We start from the raw sequence: 18,910 nt of genomic DNA on the forward strand, positions 1-18,910 counted from the left end.
TCTGGACCCACTGAATCAATAGCAAATTTTTAAAGATGAAATTAAACTTTTTTCTCTCCCTCTGCTTTGCTCTCTGGTTTTCCAAAGTGAACATTTTAATCAGTTATGTATACAGGTCATTCTTTCAAAGGAGAAATCAATTATTCAAAGAAAAAAACCCACAGACTAAAACTGATACTGTATTTACTGACTTTGCTAAGTGTATATATGAGCATACTGCTTATGAGGGAAAAGTGCCAATCAAATGGATAGAGGTCTTTCAGTTTGAGAGTTCCTGAGTAGCTTAGGTAAGCTTTGAAACCAAATTTAATAGTTCATTAACTCTGCATGATCTATGTCCTTCAATCTAGAATTTGATCTCACAGTTCTTTCACTGTTCTGAATTATAATGAAAAAACTGAGGCCAGACTGGTTTGTTTGGGACTTTTCTCTGGACCACATGGTACTATCCATTGCAGTTTGAGTGTGGAGAGCATTGAGAGGACTCTGGGTGGGCAGCTACCACTTACCCAGGCATGGGTTCACTGGGGCTTGATTTTGATTTTTTTTTCCTTTATTTCTGCATCTTTTTTTTTTAGAGACAATTCAGATAATCTAAACTCTCAGCATTTTTCACTGGGAAGTAAGTTTGGCAGATATCAAGTAATTCTTTTCTTCCTTCCTATAGCTCTCATAGGTTTTCAGCTTTCTTCTGTTTGGAGCAGCAGGTAGGGCACTCTTATCTAGTAAAGGCCCAGGTGTTCTGCACAGGGAAGGTGCCATCTTACAACATCCGAATTCAAAACTGGGGCATCTTAGTTTCAAAATTATTCTGTTGGAGAGTTTAATATGCAGTAGCTAAAAACATAGCCAAAAATAAAGTTGAAGTTTCTTTTTTTCTTTTCTTCAAGTCAAAGGTGTCAGAGAAAAAGTCTGGAATTTAGGTTTCCAAATGAGCCTTAAATGCTAGCTCTTGTTTGTAGGAGGACTTCAAATCTCAGTTTATATAGAAGTAATTTAGTGCATTTTTTTTAAAATAATATGATCATTACAGCTGCTTCACCTTTTAGTCAGACTCTTTAGTCAGGATGTGACATAACCTGAAGGATATTATCCTACAGAATAAGGACTTGCCTTCCTTTAGCCTTTCAGAAGCACTCATTGCTCACAAGCATTTAAGGACACTCAAAGATGTTTGAGGTGTTTATCTGAAAGAAGACTTCACAACATTTCACAGTCGTATACACAATACTTCAGGAAAATTCTCTGGGTTTTGTTTAATCTAGACTCATTTATATAGTAGTATTTTACGTATTTTATAAATTTTTATAGTGAAACTTTACAGTTAAGCTGCATCTAATTTGTTGTACAATCCTATAGTAGTTGGAGATTTCAGGAAAATTCTTATCTTTTGAGCCTGTTTTTACACAACACACTTCTCAAGCAGTGATTTCCTTATGTGATGTAAAGGAATAAGTGAGGATTAAAGGACAAAATGGTGGACTTCTTCTTAGGAGAACTTTATTCTAGCAGAATCTTAAAATGTAATGCTCTAGGCAGAAAGCCTTATTTCTGTCTTTTTGCTATGATGATTAATGAGATTGATGAAAAGTTTTCCAGTTTCTCTTCTTCATCATAAAATATTATTCACTCTCACCAGATTATGCGAGCAGAATGTGGAAAAACAGCAGAGGCTTGGCTACATTTCAGTGCTGATGTTGATCCAGCACATCTGGTTTATTTGCTTTTAAAACTTTTGGTAAAATTTTCTGCAGCTTAACAACGGGGATTTGTTTTGCTTTAAAATCTGGGAGTATTTGGGGCTACCAAGCATCTAAATTCACTCTCCAGTTACGTACATTAATAGCATGGTTTTGTCTTAAACTGTTTAAGTATGTTTGCAAAATTATGCTTGAATGCAGGCCTCACCTGGTATTCTAAGACTGATTTTTTGGCTAAAAAATGTGGCTATTATATGTGTATAATATAGCATCTATTTTATAACTTTCACATTTCTCTGTGAATTATTAGTTACACTGGGATTCTGCAGTGGTCATAGTTTCTCATCCCATTTTACATATTCCCTGATTACTTTGGGATTTCTTTTGTAGCTCAGCGTCATTTTGATGAATTGCCTTTATGCCTTAAATTACATGAAATGTAGATTACAACTCTGAATATATTGTCAGAACTACTTTTTGCCATTTATGTTCCTTTTTCTGTTTACTAAAGGCACTGAAAATAGATTTACTTGGGAATGAGGTTTGATGAGGGCTGTACTTTCTGAGCTACAAAGCTGTTACCATGCAGTGACAAGACAAGGGGTAATGGCCTTAAACTGAAAGAGAGCAGATTTTAAATTAGATAATTAGTATGAACTTCTTTACTGTGAAGGTAGTAAGGCATTGAAAAAGATTGCCAAAAGAAGCTGTTCAAAGTCCCTGGAAGTGTTTAAAGTTAGGTTGGGTGGAACTTTGAGCGACCAGGTCTAGTGGATGCTATCCCTGCCCATGGCACGGAACTTGGAACTAGAGAACCTCTGGAATAGGTTGTCTTTAGAGGTTGTAGAGTCTTCCTCAGTGGAGTTATTCAAGAATTGTCTGGACACAATCCCATGCAATGTAGCAGGGAGGATGGAACAGATGACTTACTGTGGTCCCTTCCAACCTGACTTGTTCTGTATTCTGTGTTCTGCCAACCCAACAATTCTATGATTCTATGAAACAAATGCAAAATGGTCTAGCTATCAGTAAAATATGATTAACATTTAATTTAGTACCTTAACTCTTTTCTTATTATTTATTTTTATGGTGCAAGATGCAAAGTTGTAGGAAGGTTCAATGTTTTTTCTGCTTTTATATTAGAAATACATTTTAGTCCACTAATTTTATGAGATTGTGTGTCTTTGTAGAGAAATACTAGTAGTTTTCCCAGAATAGAATGAGCCTGAGATTGTCTCTCTCTTAATGCTAGGACAAGCTATTGCACAGCTGGAACAGTGTCAGAAGGTCAAGACTAAGGAGTGACAGCTATCGAGACAGATTTATCTAGGTCATTTGCCATCATTCAGCTGTCTGTTTACAGCTGTGCGCCAGGGAAGTCATAATAATAGAAATAATGTTCTTTGGAATACCACTTCAATTAGGTTATGTTTATTCAAGCAGCTGATTGCATTATCAAAATCATATTTAGAAGGACTTAAAAGTACACAGGAAAACAGAGGGCTGTGTAGAGGAGGTGTTTATGCATAGCACACATCAAAATCTGCCATAATTAGAACATTTGTTTATGTCAAACATGATAAATTATTAAATGATTAACAAATAAACACTTTCTTATCAAGAAAATGCAGTATTCTCTTATTTTTCTTTGGGAAAGAAAGAGGTGGAAATTTTACTCTGCTTTCTTGTGCAGGTTGTACTGCTTCTTTAAGGCCACACAGTGTCTTTACTCATCTGTTTTCAGATAACTGTTAGAGGACAAAGAAATTGCTCAGGAGTTCAGGCTCAGTAAGTAGCAATGATATAGCAGTAAATGTCAAAGGCAACTAATGCTTCTTTCTGCAATCATACCACTGTGAAGTAAGAGTCGGCCAGATTTTATTTATGTTTCTCAGAAAGACAGTGAGCTCTAATGCCTCAGATGGTGGGACTTTTTCCAATAGTCCCTTACTATCCCACAAGATTAATGAGATTTTTCGCTAGGTGCAGAAAACCGATTTGACAAAGTTTTGAAATTCAGAACTTGTGTCCCATTTTAAGCTCATTTCAATGCCCTCAACTCTTTCCACCAAGGAAACAAATTCTCTTAAGAAATGATAAAGGGATCCAAAGCAAAGTAGTTCTCGGTATTTTGTGGGGATATCACTGTTACCTGCTGTTATACTGTTGGTGATAATTACACTGCATTTCAAATTGGCTTTTGGCTGATTATGCCTTTGAAGTGGTTTTGCCTACAGCCTCTGGTGGGTTGTTTACTGTCTGTGAATTTTTCCATTTCATTTTTAATTTTTTATAGTCTTGGCTTCTTTAATATCTTATGAGTTCCTTGATTGACATGCACAATCTCTGCAAATTTTGTTCCATTGTTCAGTTTTAAACCTTCTGGTTGGTCATAAGACAGCACCAAATTTATGAGTTATAGCAGAGAATAATAGCTCTTTGGCCATCTTTTATGAGTTCCTAGTGGTATGCAGATCATTGAGCATTATATAAAAAGAGTTCATTGTCTTCTGAAGACTACAGTTTTGCAGATTGCCTCATCCATGCATATATCAGTATATACTACTACTTTAAATCCTAAATTTAAAAAAAAAAAGGCTGATATTACAGAGAAAGCATATTCCAGAAGATATTCCAAAGAGGATTCTTAGAATCTCATACATACTCACAACTTTGCTGGTGATTCGATGTTTTACTTCAGGCAAGATGTTTTGATTTTCTTTGCCAGATCTTCTTAACTGGTTTATTGCTTCCCTTGCCTTTATCAACTTTCTAAAAGCATTGTTTTATTATACCTGCTGGCACAGAGAATATCAAAAGAATCTTTCAGCTCAATCTAAGGTGTCTGTATACACAACAATAAAGATGATTTCCAAGAAAACACACTTTCTACCAAATAAAGTTGTTAGAAAGGTTTTGCAAGGGCATATGGCACCATGTATGCCCCCTTCTCTCACCATCAGGAAAGAAATCTATAGCTTAGAAACCTTAAAATTCTGTCAGATGGCCATAATTTGCTGATATTACTTGTAATTCTTGTCTATCTGCATCTTTCAGGAGAATTTTGCCTTGAGCCTCCAAGTTGACAATATGCAAACCTTGCACATTCTGTATAATCACAGTTCCCTGTAGCCTTCTAGGCTCCCTCTTCTGTTTTTTTCCTTATTTCAAGTGTTGAAACAGCTTTAATTGGTGATTTTTCAACTGTGTGCTCCACAGGCCTCAGAGGTTTGTCTACTAAGGAGCTTTTGAAGGTGGCAAGGAAACTCAGAATCGTATATTTATATAGCTTTGTCTGTATGTGACATTTTAAAAGATATTCAGACATCAACTAAAAATTTTAGAAGTCTGCCCTGTGAGAAGCTGTTGGAAACAACATTTTCAGGTTGTAAAACTCGCTATAGAGGAGCATCTGACCTGCCTTTTGGCTGACTGGGGAGAGTCATTGCTCTTCCTTAACTCAGCAGTGCTCAGCCCCTGACTCTTGCTGTGGGGAAGGGAGCGATGACTCTTTACCTGCTATTATCTGCTATGAGCAACTGGAGAGAGTGGGAGTGAAAGCATTTTGGCTGCACCCCGCTGTCTGTTGGGAGGAGGAGTGACAGAGCACAGGGTGAAATGAATCCTGTGAAAAGGGGAAATGCAGCCAGCTCATCCCAGTTCACCTCACGGTGCAGACGTAGATGCAGATGTAGCAAAATGCTGGATCTCTGCCTCTCCTAGAGAAGCTGTAGGTTTCTGCTCACCTGAAACAGGTTGCAAAGTGCTTGCTCATATTGGGTTTTCCAGTGACTTGTCTGTTTTGAGCAACTACTGATAGTTTAAAATGCATTCAAGTACGTTTGAATTTGAGATGTGAAAAATCAGAGGAAAATTTTGATAATATGCAGCACCAGAAGAGGAGTGGAGTCAGTCAATACTTGTTTTAGAACAGAGCACATGCAGTCCATGCTAAGTTGGTTTTGCAGCACTTGGAAACTTGTTACTATCCTGACAGACTCCAAAATAGATCCTTCACATTTGCAGGATGAAAAAGGTGCAAAATCTCAGAATGAGGGAAAGAAAAAGACAATGTGTGAAAGAAAGAAAGGGAAAAAAAGAATGTTATTCAGAATGCATATTTAATGTAAAAATCTGTATTTAATCAAATGAGAGACTTCTGTTAACAATAAAGACTTAATCCACCTTCCTTACTAGATGCTAACTTTAGCAACATATTATCAGAACATACATTCTTTATGTAAGCATCGGAAAGTTTCATGAAATTGTGCTGTAAAGCACCCTATAAATAGAGCTTTTCATGGCATCCATTTACTACTATCCTTGGACCAAAGTGACTCATTTGCTGTTGAGAGACAATTACCAGTGCTGTATCCTAGGCAGTAATATGCACTCATGAGATTTTAAAGATCAAACTAGAAAGTTTAAAATGTATATTTATGGTAGAATGAACCTTTACAGTAACAAATACATATCTAACTTATATATTTTTTGTGTGCATATTTGGGGACTTCTGCAACTTTCTCATTTTGTTCTGAAAGTGAGATTTATAGATTTCAGTTACAACAAAACCCAGCGCAGTCAAAGATAGAGGATTCAATGGGCGAGATTGTAGGTCCATCAGTTTTACACGAGTATTGCTCCTATTCTACCCATATTCATAGTGACCCACAGTTCAGACTGGATGTCAGGATTATATCTCAGTCTGTGGTTTTCCTCTGATACTGTTCAGTGTATTGTTATAAATAAATTGGGGGACCTAATAAAATAGTGACATCCATTTCTCTCAGTGTGAAAGTGCAAATTAATGGTTAAAGACAGAGATAATGAGCCACAATTCTTGGTTCTATTCTGGGCTCTGAGCTGACTCACTACATAATCTTACTCAAGTCATTTAAATTCAGGTGCAATAGGCCCCACTGAGCTGATAAGATAATGCGGGCTTCAGCCTTTCTTCCTTGGTGGATTTTTCTATACAATTCTGCCCCTCTGTAATCAGCATAAGTTTAATAATGTTTTGTTCCACAGGATTCTTGTAATATATATTTAATAAATTTGTTTGTTTTCCTTTAAATAATTTATTGAAAGATACATTTTTTCTGATAGAAGTAGGCAGGTAAATATTAGTCTGTTATGTTATGTTTTCTAAAATATGTTTTCTGAGATATGTTTTCCAGAATGATCCTCTTCTACATCCAGACAAAATGACCTTTCAAAAAGCAGTGACACCCATAATTGCCCATCAGTAGAGCTGCCACCTGGAGATCTGTCTCATTCTCAGATTTCTGCAGTGAGCTAAATGATGATTTGTGATACACAAGTCAGGCCACAGAATATTAGCTCTCCACTGGAAAGTGTACCTCTGTCACCGATGTGTGAAAACACAAGAGATTTTTGCTTTTTCATTCCAGTATGTGAACTGGAAATCAAAATACTGACCAGTTTTGCCAAGTAGATTTTTCAGCAATGCCCAGCTGACTGAGGAGGGTAAGAAATTATGTCTCAGAATGACTTCACATGACCACACATCCCAGCAGTGGGAATGGCAGCATCAAGCAGTGGTGAATCATTCCCTCGGCACTGAAATTGCCAGCGTTCAGAGGAAAAGGATCACTTTTGAACAAAGAAATGTCTTATCCCACAGAGAGTACATACATTACAGAGTTATTAATCAGGGCAGTCATCCTGAAAGTAGATTTAACTGCAGGATTTCATGTAGAGGAAAACCAGAACTACAGTAGGAAGTGATTGAGGGCTCAAAGCAATGGATAGAATTGCATATTTTAAGGACTCCTTAAATTACACCTGGGGAAAGGTTCACACTGTGCATGCCAATGAAATTATTCCTGTTTGTGTTGTTCTCAGTTTTCTTTGGATGGCAACTACCCAGTAAGGTAATTGCAGCTGGTTGTAAAATAGGAAGACAACCAGTTTAATTTGCTCTGTTTTCCACTTCAGTATCACCTCAGGCTGTTTCTTTGCTATCTCTCGTATGCAAAGCCAAGTCAGCCTCATCATTAGTGCGACGGGAGACCTCAGAGGAAAACTGTGATTTGGCAGGTAAATATAGTGGTGATTTTTTTGGTTTTTTGCCTGCTAGCACTCCCTCTTTCTACTCAATACAGCAGCATGAGCTGGGAGTTAAGGATTTCATGCCACTGAAGCAGCTATTTTCTTTATGAATCATAAAGCTGAGGGGCTATTCTCCTATGGCCATTGCAAAACAATTCAGATAATTTGGAACACCCTGGTTCAGCTGTTTTTGGAAAGTGACTGAAGTAGAGCTAGTCAAATTCCTTCCTGGATGTTGTTGTAGTTCAGCTGTGGAAGAAGTAGTTTTGCATAGATCAAAATGATTGTTTAGTTTTAAAGGGACATCTGGACCACAAGGATAACTTAAAAGTAAGATCAGATAGCTGAAGGCCTTGTTCCATTTAATTTTGAATATCTCCAAATGTGCAGGAGATCTCACAATCTCTCAGAATATCTCACTTCAGGGTTTGGCCACTTTGATGGTCAAAGAGGTGGTTACTGTCGCTTGGTTTGCAAATAGACCAAGTAGAACAGAGTTGCTTTGCCTTTTCCCAACTAAATCTTGTTTTCATACTGTCTCCTGCCTGCAGATGAGGTAAAGTGTTACTGCTTAGGCCTTAGGCACCTCCAGGTTAGCAGTACTGAAGTTTTTTCAAGTCCAGCAAGTCATGGTTTACCTCTGTGAAAATTTTCAGGTGTCCAGAATATTAACTGAGTTAGAAGGGCCTGTGTCCAGTGGAGCCTGCCATCAGTGGGTCTGTAAGTTTAATGAAGACTTTGCTTCCCAGAATGGAAGGATGGTGGGTGTACTGAAAACAGATCTTTATTCTGATGAAAGTTACAACACAAGCAGAAATTACAGAAAGTCTGAAATTAATTATTGGAAGCGTAGAGGTCTTGGCAGTGCAATTAAAGCATTCAGAGGTGCACATTTGGAAAATTTATCCTGAAACTCATTTGTACTTATCCTAGTTCATAAAATTGCAGTTTACACTGACCTGCATTTCTGGTGCTTCTTGAAAGGTGTGTGGTTTCACCATTTACTGATATCTTAGGAATTTCTTTTTACTTTCTTTATGTTTTTATACCTGTAAAAAGTGTTGTAAAGTGTAGTCATTTAGATTTGGTAGCTCTTTTAGCACCCGTTCTGCACAAAATATATATGTGTCTGCACGATGTAGGAAATAGTAGGTAATCAAGCATTTTATACTTTCTTAGACAATATCACAAAATTTTATTCACTTTAGAGTCTTTATGTAGTTGACTAGAATTTGTTTCAGCTTGGGTGTTAGCTTCCTCTCCTCTGTTTCCTTAGGTGATGAAACTTGGGTAATGAAATTCTAACTTTGCATAAATGGGCATGATTTCTGTCAAGTATCTGAAAGACATGCATGAAAAATTGTTCCAAATATGTCATAGTATTAATTTTTTTTTAAAGTCAGAAATTTTTCCATCCTTTGTAATATATGTTATACTTGAAAGCTCCTGTTTCATTTACCACTATAAAATCCTGTGTCAAACAGTCTATATTCTTGGTGTACTAGTTTCAGCAAGTTAGAAGATGCTATTTTATTAACAACCCTGGATTGGTTGCTCAGGGAGAAGTTCTTATTTGATCTTAAAGGAATTTTCTGTGATCAGTCCACGTTACAATGGAGCGCACTTTGTCTCCCACTGATGTGGATATCCGTTCTTCCTCTGAGGTTATAGTGGAGAATGACATCTTGTAGCACTACATTTAATGAAAGAAAGACTTCAGAATTAAGAAATAAGTACAGATCTGCAATAATGCAGTTTCAAGTACTCTTTCCTTCTCAGTGCATATGTTTGTAAAACTGTGGATACATCTTAGCTGAAAACTTCACAAACCATTTTCTGCAGGATTTAACAGGCAAGTTTTACTAATTTCAGCACCAATTGTAATTTACCTGACATTCACCTGCTTTTATGATTTGCATTTTTTGCCTAAACTCTTTTACCTCTAACACACCTCATTTAGACTAGCTGTCTGTTAGAAATGTATTTCAGACTGGTCACTTATGCTACTGAGACTAAAAACAGCTTTTCCATTTTGTGTTATCTTTTTTCTGTGATTATAGAATAATATGTGCTGTATTCTCAGCTCCTTGGAAGACACATGAAATTTCAATAGTATCACTAAATTCTTCTGCTAGATTTGTATTGACCCACAAATGAGATGCAGTATGAAAGGAGTTAACTACTGAGAAATTCCTATTGGAATCAGCTGCTGTACAACTATTAATAATGAAGTTGTTTTTTATGTCCATGTTTTATTAAGTCTTGTTTCTGAGCATATGCAGCATATTCCCTTTCCATAAATAATGATCAGTTTATCTTACTGCATAATGGAGAGATGGGAACACCTTCCTGACTTTCCCACTGGGGCCTCTTGCGCTTCTAAACCTGCAGAAAGGAAACTGTCTTTGGTAATCAGAAGATGTATATGCCCAGTGGTATAAAGGGAAAGACAGTCTAAATCTGTGTCTCAGTTTTTGCAGCAGCTGAAAAATTGTTATTGTACATTAATGGTGGCCTAGCTCACAGGAGGACCTAGAGATTTATGTGGAGGAAGTTGTTACTACTTTACTGAAAAAGGAAAAAAAATCCCATTTGTTTTAACTATAAAACTTTCTGTACCTGGGTTTTCATCCTGGCTTTATGAAAATCCATCTATACATGTGTGCACTTGCTTTTCTCTGAGTGTATTGCTTTTACCTATCTACCCTTCATGGCACTTGTTAGCTCATGGTAAGAGCAGCAGAGCAATGTGAAATTTCATTTGTTTTGCTGAATTCTTATTCACAGCAGTTTCAAATTCATTTTGTTGATGTGTTTTTGGGAAATTTCATGTCTTGAGAGATTTGAACAGAGCTGAAATATTTATGGGTGCCTCAATTCAGTCAGAAGTTATGTAAAATGCATTTCAAATAGCACATTTGTAAATAATGTTGGTTTGCCTTATTTCCTATAAAATGTTGCATTCTTTTTAGCTGGTATCATTCAAACAGGATATCTGATGACAATCAGCTGCCTCTGTCTTATTCAATATTCTTTTTTTCTTTTCTTTTTTTTTTTTTTTACTGGACAGCAAAAAAAAATATTCTGTGGGCTTTTTCAGTGAAAGTATGGTATTTTTGAGGTTAGGGATATCATTATCATATGCCTCACAGATTAATTAATACTTTTCATATGGAGATATTGTACTATTTTTACAACTTATCAGTTATTTTATGAGGATAAAGTAATGTTCCGTTTGTAATAATGGAGATACTTCTAAGTGGAGTCCCCTGATTTTGATTTTGCAGGATGTACTGTTGGTTTACTGGGAGATGGATGGTTGTATTTCCAGCTTGTTCTCTGAGATAGGAAGTTCACATTAAATGGACGTGATGCTGCGGGACATGGTTTAGTGGTGGATAGTGCTAGATTTATGCTTGGACTCAAGGATCTTAAATGACTTTTTCAACCTAAGTGATCCTATTATTATATTTTTGTTAGCATAGTCATTACTTTCATTATAATTTATTTGCAAATAGGCAAATGTATCTGGGGATGTTAAGGACAGGAAAACAGCTGAGGTACAGTGGCCTTCCCTTTAATTTTGGGAAAAAATGGTGGAAGTAAAGCATGGAGAGTGCTCCCTCAGGGGAAGAAAGGCCTTGACTTTTGTTTCTTTTTAATGGAAATGACATTAGCATAAGACACTGATAGTTAGAACAAACACACTTTGGGGTTTCCTTCCTTTTCGAAAACAGAGAGGAAAGTTCTTCCCATTTGTGCTTTCTCTTTTATTCCTATGCAAAATCAAGCTTTTCTCTTTTCCTAAATTTTAAACCTATTTTTTATTAAGTTCTTCTTCATGTTTCTATTATTTCTGAAGTATTTCTTTTTCTTTAAGCTATAATTAATCCTCAGTATCAGAACATATTACTTTGTGTTGCTGGATGCCACTATTTGACATTTATCTCAGCCTGTCTTTTCCTTTTTTTCCTTACTCCAATAAGTGTTAACAAGTCCTAAAAATCTGACAAGAATCTAAATTGTCTAAATAGTACATTTATTGTAAGGCATGCTGAATATGACAGCATCGCAGCAAAAAGATATTTAAAGAGGTCATTTGATGACTGAAATGAGAAATAAATATATCTACTGTTTACTGGCTGTTGGTGTGGAGTGTGTGGTATTAGATAGAGGATATGAATTTTATTTGTTGTGTCATTATTTAAATAAGCAGTTATTTCAGAACCAACTATGCATCTTTATATGAAACTTTAGTTAATTAAATGCTTTGAAATACCTGCTGTCTTCAGGATGTTGAGTGGCTGGTGATTCATAGTTATCCAATTTCACTGTTATTTTCTAAACCCAATTCTGTCTTATTTTGCTGTGTGTATTGAAGGCCATGTCTAGTCCCCTTCACTGCTTCCAAGTGATTCTTTCCATATTCAGCAACATTTCATTTTCTTTTGTGAGCTTTTAAGATTGACAGGTTACGCAATTATTAGTTGCAAGTCCAAAAACTAGTATCACTCCTAAATCCTAAAGACTGTTTCTAAGATTTTAGAATTTTCTTCGTAGTTGTACATGTTCTCTCCAATCCTTTAAACTCACCTCTTCTAGTAGTAAATTTTTCTAATAACAAAAGTGCCTTTTTAGCAAATTGCTTGTTGGCAAAATGCTCACATTGGATATGTTTAACCAGGGCTTCTCTCAAAGAAGTTTGAGAAGTTCTTAAAACAAGTGAAATCACCTTCTCAACCAGTACTTGGGTGGATCACTGTGCCCAGGCAATTGTCTGCTCTGGCATGGTTCCGGATATCTCTGGTTACCTCACTAGCACAGTAGGCAGAGCACTTTGTAACTTGGCAGTGTGCTTCGGAAAATGTTATATGCAGTAGAAGCAGTTATGGAGACATGGTAGATTATTTCAGTCAGAGTTACTGTGTGTGATTTGTTTGTACCTGCATCTCCTACTTTGCTAAATATTCAGGAACACATTGTGTTCATTTCGTGAAACTGTCCCAGATTACTGATATTTTCGGCTAAGGCCAATAGTGTGAGGCTCAACAAGGCCGAGTGCCGGGTCCTGCACTTGGGTCACAACAACCCCATGCAGTGCTACAGCTCTGGGAAGAGTGGTTGGAAAGTTGCCCAGTGGAAAAGGACGTGGCAGTGTTGGATGACAGAAGCCAAACATGAGCCAGTGAGTGCCCAGGTGGCCAAAAAGGCCAATGGCATCCTGGCCTGGATCGGCAATAGTGTGGCCAGCAGGAGCAGGGCAGGGATTGTGCCCCTGCACTGGGCCCTGGTGAGGCTGCACTTGAGTGCTGTGTTCAGTTTTGAAAGACATTGAGGGGCTGGAGTGAGTCCAGAGAAGGGCAGCAGAGGAGGTGAAGGGTCTGGAGCACAATTCCTGTGAGAGGCAGCTGAGGGATCTGTTTAGTCTGTGGAAAGGGAGGCTCAGAGAGGACAATCTCTCTCTGGACGAGTATCTGACAAGAAGTAGAAAGATGGAGGTCAGTCTCTTCTCCCATGTAACAGACAATGGGACCGGAGGAAATGGCCTCAAGTAGGGCAAAGGAAGGCTTAGATTTGCTTTAGGAAAAGTATCTTGTTGGAAAGGATTGTCAAATACTGGAACAGCCTGTCCAGGAAAGCTATGAAGTAACGATCCCTGGAGGTATTTTAAAGACATGTGGCACCTGGGGACATGATTTGGGGGTGGACTCAGCATTGTTAGGTTAACATTTGAACTTGATGATTTTAGATATCTTTTATAATCTAAAAAATTATATTATTCCATATGTACTTGTTGTTCAAAATGAAATTTCATCAATCAAAACTCTTTTGTACTCCTCAGCTAAGTTTATATTTATGGTTGTTTGTTTTTTTTTCTCCTTGGCAGCCTAAAGCATCACAAGGGCCATATTGTTCAGGATTTCAGAGAGCAATCGTTTATCTTTGTGGATACAAGTAAACGGACAATGGTGTCCCGACCATCTGCTCAAGCTGCTTGAGAACAGTCTTCTGTGCAAATGGCATGAAAGGTAATTTAACCTCAGAAGGTGCCCACAGAGCTCCAGTTCTGTTTACCATTGTGTCTTTGCCAGTCTAAAAATAAATCATGCTGAAGAAAAACATCCTTTTTTCTTTCCCAATTTAAAGAACACATCATCATCAGAGCTAATTTCAGCTAATTTCACCACAAGGGGTTGTTTTTCCTTTCTAGTATCTTTTTTGAGTAGCAGATAGGTTTCCTGGGATAAATGGTATCTGTCTTATAATTGTGTTTGTTGCTGTAGGAGGCTGTTGTTTTTTAGAGTACAAAATAGGGTGTAATCATGAAGTGGTACTCAGTGCTGAGTGATACACACTTTCAACATCAACTCTAATTCTGCCATGACCCCTTGTTATTATGTTTTGCCAGCCACTCTGTTTAACTGGGGAAGGCAGAACTGCTAGTAAGCAAGTTTTTATTTGCAGAGGGGTGAAGAAAATGAAGAGTACCTTTGTACCTTTTCTGGACGCCCTCTTTCAAAGCCTCACTTGAAGTAATTTCAGTCTCTGGTCCCAGTGAAACTCTGAGAAGATTTAAAGTTTCACTGCTATTAAAAAACTCATATGTGTGTGTATACATTTATACATATATATAAAATAGCCAAATGAGGCAAAAGCAGTTACTTTCTCAAATTCAATACATATTTTAGGCTAGAAAAGAAGGGCTTAACATTCTTCTCACTGTCAAGGGTTTTGCAGTTCCTGCTGGCTATGGTGGGTACTCTCAGGACTAGCAAAAGCAGCGTCTGGGTGCTGCCCCACAGCTTGAAATGCTGTATTATCTTCTACCGTCTGCTGTGCTCATTTCTTCTGTTCAGTGCTACAAATAAAGCAGTTTCTGGCTCCTCCATGCTCTCTTTGTACTGCATTCCTCCTACTTTATGGGAGGTCAGACTGCTCCATGATGTGAGACTGTTTTCTGGCGAAGTCTGGAGGTCAGATCAGACCTTGTAGAGCATGTTCTCTGGGATGCTGTTGCTGCACAGTCATCTGGCATGCTGCTGTGGGAGGAGAAGTAGAAAATGCATTTTCCTGGCTGCTTTGTGAGATAACTTGTTCTGAGGGCACGTGGGAATGTCAGCAGCAAAAGAAAGTAGATAAAATCTGTGTTCAAGAGTCAAACTTGGATTAAACTAAAAATGGCAATGGTGTGTTTGTGAGAAGAGAAGTAGGTCTCATCTGGTTTTGTTGCTTATTTAGCTACAATGGTTTAGCTAACCTAATAAAATACAGTTTCTTACTGTAAAAAATACATTCTGGACAGAAAATGGACCAGATTCTTGATTTAATTGCTAAAGAGTATCCAGTCTTGATGGTGTCAAGCTTTTGCTCCAACTTAACAACATAAGCCTGATTCATACTTTTCTTGGACATTTTCACTTGGATTTACTTTTTTAAGCAGAAGAGGTGGAACATGACAGATTTGAAAATGTTTTATATAGCTTTCAACAAGAAGCAATTTATAGCAACTTGAAGTTACATAACTTCTAACTCCACTTTTTTCATGGCATGATTTAGATAGATCTGGTACTTTCACAATAATTCAAAGGAATATGCAATCAGTCAATCCATCTTATCTATTTTAAGCATTTCCAAGGAACCATCACAGTAGTTTCTACATTCTAAATCTGAATACAAGTGACATTTTGCCATAAACAAGTATTTTGCAAAATATCAAAAAAGAAAAAGGGCTTATTCATTTATGAAATTAAACCTTCCTCTAATAAAGGGATCCCACAGTATTTCTCATGGTGCTCACTACAAAGTTAGTATTAATTTATGCTTTAGGTAAAAATTTACTTAAGGAAAAAGTGTGTTTTTCATAGGAAGGTGATGAGATTCTTCTCCAGCAATAGCTAACTTGTAGATTTGTCAGACCCCACAATTATCAGAAAGACAATGGAGTATTACCTTTCATTAATTTTATTGGCCTAGATATAGAGCAAATGAACACAACAAAATTTTTCACAGAGCAATATTTAGGATAATATAGGAATTCATTCAGATGGCTTCATAATACTTGAAGCCAGAGGTAGTTTGGATTCTCTCATAAAGTAGTTTATTCAAACCATTTTGCAATATTGTTCAACTGAGTCGTTGAACTTTTAATCAGTTGAATAATGCATGAACATTCTTTTAAAGGAATTTAATAAAAGCATTATATGAATACTTTCACAATGTTGTACCTTTAGTAGTGTCAAAGTAATCCTTCAACCTCAGCTTGCACTTCTGTGCAGTTGGGGTGTTTGTGTTTTGCATCATCTGATCTGAAAAGAAGCCATAAGGTTGTGTAGGGCAGAATTAGGCATTGTCTGGGATAGATTATTCCGCTGAGAAAAACAGACTAAGTTGAGAAAAACATTAGGAGAAGTACCAATCAAAAGCTAGAAAACAAAACAAAACAACAGAAAATAAACCCAACAATAAGAAAATGTTGAAAATTAAAGAAAATGAAAAGCAGAATAAACAGCCTGTGTCTCAGGAATATTTTCTGCTTTTGACAATATTATCATATTTACTTAAAATTCTGGAATTTTCATTTTTTGTTCATACTTCTTCCACTTCTGCAGGGTAGATTTCAGTATTATTAGTTTACTTTTTCAATCCACATGGAAATTTTACTGGAAAAAATAAGAGGAGTATTAATAGAAGTTATTGAATTTATTTGGAGATTTTTTTTTTTAAGGTCAAGGACTGCCACTGTATTTCAAAGCTACAACAAATGAAAATCTCTGCTAGTCTCAAGAGAAATAAGTCTAGAAGGTCCTTTTAGTTTTCCACAAAGTATGGAAACCCTGAATATTTGAGAAGTCAGTTTATCTTCTGTTTCTCAAAAGGTACATGGCAGTTTTGTATGTTATTTTTGGCATTTTACTGAGCAACATAGCACTGTTAAATTCACAGAAAGAAGGAATTAGAGATTATGTAGGATTTGACTTCTACCTCTCATCTCTTCTACCTCACAGACCGTGTTTGGCCTTCATTTGTTGTTGCTTTTTAATTTCCTAGATGAAGTGGTCAGGATAAGGAAGGAGTAGAAAAAAGTTTGTTACTCTCTCAGGTGGAACTTCTGTCATTAATGTGTATGTGATTGGAAGCCTGAGACAAAATGTGAAGAAGCTGCTTCCCAATATATGGTGGTACCATTTCATGGTTCTCACCCATACCACTGAGCACTGACATTTCATTTAATGAGCTGTAATTGTCTGCTGTCATCTCTCATGATCTTAGGCTGTGGCTGGGTTTTAGTTTGTAATGAGGACACTTTAGTGCAAGCGTATATTGGTGTCTAAATGCTTTCTAGGTGTCTAGATTCTCAAATAATCAATGCACTACATGTTTCCATGGTAGTCAGGCCAAAAGAATGATAAAAATATCCATCTCCTACAGGTTCAAATCACTGGCACCTTTGTATGCCTCTAGGATCATTCAAAATGCAGCGGTGTGCTTGAGACATCCATGTGGGATAGATAAATATGCCACGGGACCTGTAGGAGACCTGCAGCCTTCTAATGGGCTTGCTGGAGCCAGGAAGGAATGTTCCAAGGTATTTCTGACCCCAACAGAACTGAGCCTTAGCTATCTAAGTAACAGCAAACTTAAATATCTTTCTTGCATGTAGACAACAGATGCTGGGTGTGTTAATCTGAAACTGAACTCCATGATATGTAACAGTGCCTTTATTGGATTTCCTGCAAACAGCCTCACTGACGTGAGAATCATGCAGAGAACTAATGAGATTGAGGAAAGTCATCCAGGTTTTGTCTGGTTTGCTGTGGTCCTTTATAGGAATCTGACATTACTATACCATACCATACCTAAGGGAACATTTCAGGAGTGGACCCATGAAAATTTGGCTCCAAACCGCTGCCAGTGCAAATGTTCTGGCAAATTGAGGTGCAGAGGCAGGAACTCAGCTTAATGACCATGAGTTGAAACAAGAGGTTTGGAATGACTAGAAGGAGGAGCATTTTCACTCTGAGGACAAGCAGGTGCTGCATTGGGTTGTTTAGAGATCCTGTGCTGGCTCTGTTCTCTGGAGTGTTCAAGACCCAGCTGGACAAAGCCCCGAGCACCCAAGCCTGGTCTCACAGCTGAGCCTGCTTGGAGCAGGAGCCTGAATAGAGACTGCCTGATGTCCATTCCTACCTGAATTTTCCTATGATCTCAAGATACATTATTTCCAGAAGTGAAGCCATTAGCTTTTCTGTTCAAGCCCAATTAGACAAAGGAAAATTATTTCCCTTAACTGAAGGTGCAAGGAGAGTAATTTCCATTTTCTGGTAGGAACAAGTGGCCCCAGAATTAATTGAACTAACCCTGTTGTGGTATAACAAAGGGTTGGGAATTTAAATGGTTTGTGAAATATTCTTTTTTACAACCAGCATTAAATAATTGTGAGGCCACAGAAAAAAAAAAACAAAAACAAAAGAAACCAAAGAAACAGCAACAAAAAATAGCAGAAGGACTTAGGATAGTTTGTTGGATCTTTTTTAAATCGGTTTTAGGTTTTAATATTATGCCATTTTTGGTGTGAAAAGGTGAGAATATTTTTGTAAAAATTGAATCCAACCTCCTTATAAATGAGACATTACAAACAGACAGGAGAAAAGGTCGCAATTTGACTTGCAAGTAGAAATATAGCATTTTCTCAAAATAAAGAAAACACAGGAAAAAGAAACTTCAAGTCAGTCTAGAACATTTCTTCTCTTCTTTCCTCATCTTAGTGGAGCAAAAATGTCACCATATATTTAAGGAAACATTTAAATAGGCTTTATTAACTCCCTAAATAAAATCATACTGTATTTCTTTAGTCACAAGATACATATTGCATATAAATGGCACATATTGCTAGCTTTCTATATGTAAAAAAATACTTATTTTTTAATTATGACATATTTTGAATTATGTCGCATCAAATGAGAGCTGCATTACGCAAAAAGATACTGAATTACTTTTTGCCTTTGCTACTATGCCTTTGCCACTTTCACTAAAAGTGAAAAAGAATGTAGGAAATCTCAATTCCTTGACTAGTGGGCAAAAATAAAGGATGTTACAAAAGTATGCAAAATGATACATAAATGGAGAACCTGTCTAAC

At 37.0% G+C, this 18,910-nt stretch overlaps 1 protein-coding gene across 6 annotated transcripts in view; it reads left to right on the top strand.

Annotated features, from left to right (window-relative positions):
- DLGAP1 (DLG associated protein 1) overlaps positions 1-18,910 on the top strand; it is a 404,901-nt gene that overhangs the window by 68,699 nt on the left and 317,292 nt on the right. For 4 of the 6 annotated variants that reach the window (XM_064705914.1, XM_064705913.1, XM_064705919.1 and 1 more), the window contains one exon: positions 13,660-13,801. The exons of 1 other annotated variant lie outside the window; for it this stretch is intronic. The gene's annotated coding sequence lies outside the window, so the exon portion shown is untranslated. Of the gene's footprint in view, positions 1-13,659; positions 13,802-17,201; positions 17,359-18,910 lie in introns of all 6 variants that reach the window. One more of the 6 variants, XM_064705917.1, reaches the window with a different exon arrangement.

This window comes from Zonotrichia leucophrys, chromosome 2 (genome assembly GCF_028769735.1).
Source record: "Zonotrichia leucophrys gambelii isolate GWCS_2022_RI chromosome 2, RI_Zleu_2.0, whole genome shotgun sequence".
NCBI lineage: Eukaryota > Metazoa > Chordata > Aves > Passeriformes > Passerellidae > Zonotrichia > Zonotrichia leucophrys.